This window comes from Mustela putorius, unplaced genomic scaffold (genome assembly GCF_011764305.1).
Source record: "Mustela putorius furo isolate JIRA1106 unplaced genomic scaffold, ASM1176430v1.1 tig00003845_pilon_pilon_pilon, whole genome shotgun sequence".
Taxonomy (NCBI): domain Eukaryota; kingdom Metazoa; phylum Chordata; class Mammalia; order Carnivora; family Mustelidae; genus Mustela; species Mustela putorius.
The window spans coordinates 67,691,530-67,694,487 of NW_025421998.1; positions in this window are offsets into that span (position 1 = coordinate 67,691,530).

Below are 2,958 nucleotides of genomic sequence, written 5' to 3' on the forward strand. Positions count from 1 at the left end.
TTTTGTCATTTCCCAACACCTGTCATTCTGTTAATTCATCTTTCTGCTTATAAATGTTAAGCACTTGAAGGAAAAGCTTCCCCCCACCCCCATTCACTTATGATGAGCTAGTAATTTGGGAAACTTTCCTCTTTGCATTTGATTTCTCCTTAGCAGGAAGCAAAGACACATTCTAAAAGACTGCAGCCTACTACAGGTATTGTGTTTTTTCTCCTTCAATTACATAAACTAAAGAGATGGGTCTGGGTAAAAGGACACAGAAGTAAAGGAAAAAAAAATGGGTCTGGGTAAAAGCACACAGAAGTAAAGGAAAAAAAAAGCTAATGAACAACAGTGACTACTAACAAAACCTCATCTCCTTCACCATTTACTATAGACTTAGTTTCATTGAAAATCTATTAGCAAGGTTTGTTTAGATGTGCAAAGATATTTCTGTCCTCTGTTTTTCTTCTTTTTCTGATTTCAAAGGTGGTAATTTTGATGATTTTCTCTCTCTCTCTCTTTTTTTTCCCCTACCTTTGATCAGTAGCATTTAAATACCAAAATACCAGGTGCTTGGGTAGCTCAGTGAGTTAAAACCTCTGCCTTCAGCTCAGGTCATGATCTCAGGGTCCTGGGATGGAGACCCACATCTGGCTCTCTGCTCAGCGGGGAGCCTGCTTCCCCCTCCCCACCTCTTTCTGCCTGCCTCTCTGCCTACTTGTGATCTCTGTCTGTCAAATAAATTTTAAAAACAATCTTTAAATAAATAAATAAATACTAAAATACCAGAGAATGCCATTCACTATGTCTACCAAACATTTCTACTCTAATTGTGCGCCAAGTTCATAACGAATGTTCTCTCCCATTACCCTGGAAGGGTCTGCCTCCATATATAACATGAGGGTTGGTTACTGCTGTGTAGTGCTGTGTATCTGTTTCTTTCCAGTGGTAAAACCATACCAGTCTCCTACTCAGAACTCAGCAGTCTTTCTAGGTGGATGAAATGCCTGACCAAAAGGAAAATCCTGTCTTCTATCCAAATCTTCATGTATACTTCATGGTCAGTGTAATTTCCTGTCTTTGAGTGTTGATCTTTCCCCTATAAATAAAAATACTAATATGAGTAATAAATATAAGTTCAGTATCATATAGTATCAAATAGTTTTCTTATATGTAAATATTCTGTATTAGACACTAGTACATTTTTAATATATTCAGAGTTTATTCCCTAAATTCTGGCCAAGGTCAAATAGAGAGCACTAAAAATAGGCAGCAAAATTTGAAGAGAGATTTAGGCTACCTTTCTTCCTGTTCCTTCCTTTTCAGCCCCTCAGTACCTACCAAGTTTAGGGTTTGATTTTTCTTTTTTTTTTTCAGTTTTCGCAAGTGGCACATGATTACACTTTTGGTGTAAAAAAGTTAAAAATGTAGGGACACACTGAATAATCTAGTTTTCCTCCCCTTAAAGGGCCTTTCTTTCCTCCTTCAGTCTCATCTCACTTCTTCCCCAGAGGAGGTGACTATTGTCCACCATTAGGTAACCAGCGCTGCCATAGAGTATCTGTGGGTGATGGGAACATTCCGCATCAATACGTTATACCTACTTTATATCATACTTTAAATCTGTTTCCATGACATACACAGTTCATTATGATCTGGTCTTTATGTACCTTCATCTCCTACCATACTTTACATTCATAAAACATGTCCCGCTTTTTCGCGCCTCTGTGCCTTTTCACATGCTGCCGTCTCCTTCCAGGTCTCTCTTTATCTATCTGTCTAACAAATTTCAAGTCTCAGGTAATACCCCCTAGGCTTTTGGCCCCTAAATGCTATAGGTGTTTTGCGTCTCTGTACCCCCAAGGTGCAACACTGAAAACCAGTGGGCACTACATAAATGCTGTCTATTCTCCCGCTCTCTGATAGCTTGGAGAACAGCTCCTTTGCTTTCATGTAAAACCCTGTATAGTGTCACTGAGGGAAGAAAAAAAATCCAGAAGGAAGTAATTTTGCTACAATGTGAATTTCACAGGGGGAAAAATTAATCTTTTTTATTCACAAACACTCTTGAAGTCTAGAACAATGCTTAGCACAGATGAAGAACATAATAAATATGTACAGAATGAATAAATTATCAAATTATAATTTCATATTTTTCATGGTTATCCTTTTTTACTGTTTTCAGTCTGTCAGGCAGCTTCCAGGTTCAAATAATTTTTGTGAATTTATAAATATTAAAATCAGCCATGAATCCCAGGTCTGGCCACTCTTTTACTATTGCTGCTTTTCTCAGGCAAAGAAAGTTACCGCTTTAGGAGAAACAAATAAACAAATCACCTAAATATCAATTCATTGAGATGGAATCCCAAATAATCCACGTCTAGAGCACCTGTTCCCCACACCTAGAACCTCTAGGTTCCTGCTAAAGCCCAGCACAACACTGTCATTTTTCACAACTCTTCCATTCTCATATAATCAACACATGTAATTAAAGCTCATTTTTTAACTATTAGTAAGTACTCAGTTAAATACTTTGTTACCATTAAACTCTGCCTTCCAATGCATAAGTTAACTGCTGTGTTAACTGATTGTGGTTAACTATTGCTTAATGTAAAAATCCATTTCCTGTCAACAGGATTCTGTTCATATCCAAGCCAATTAATATTAATTTTGGAAGTCAAATATCAGGGGGTATCATGTCAAAATGTTTAATAAAACCTTAATATAAAACATCTATTGTATTCTGTTATAGTTATATCCTTCAATTGGGTAATGCTATTAAGTAAAAGATTATTAAGTATAACTTTGCCACATTACTGGCTTATTGCTCTTGATTTCATCACCCACTCTCCAGCTCTTGATTTCATCACCCACACTCCAGTACTAGGATATGTCATCTCAGTATTTTTTGTGCCATTTTGATTCAGTGACCATTTATATCAATAGGTATTTTATCTTTTTAAGGTACATATGATT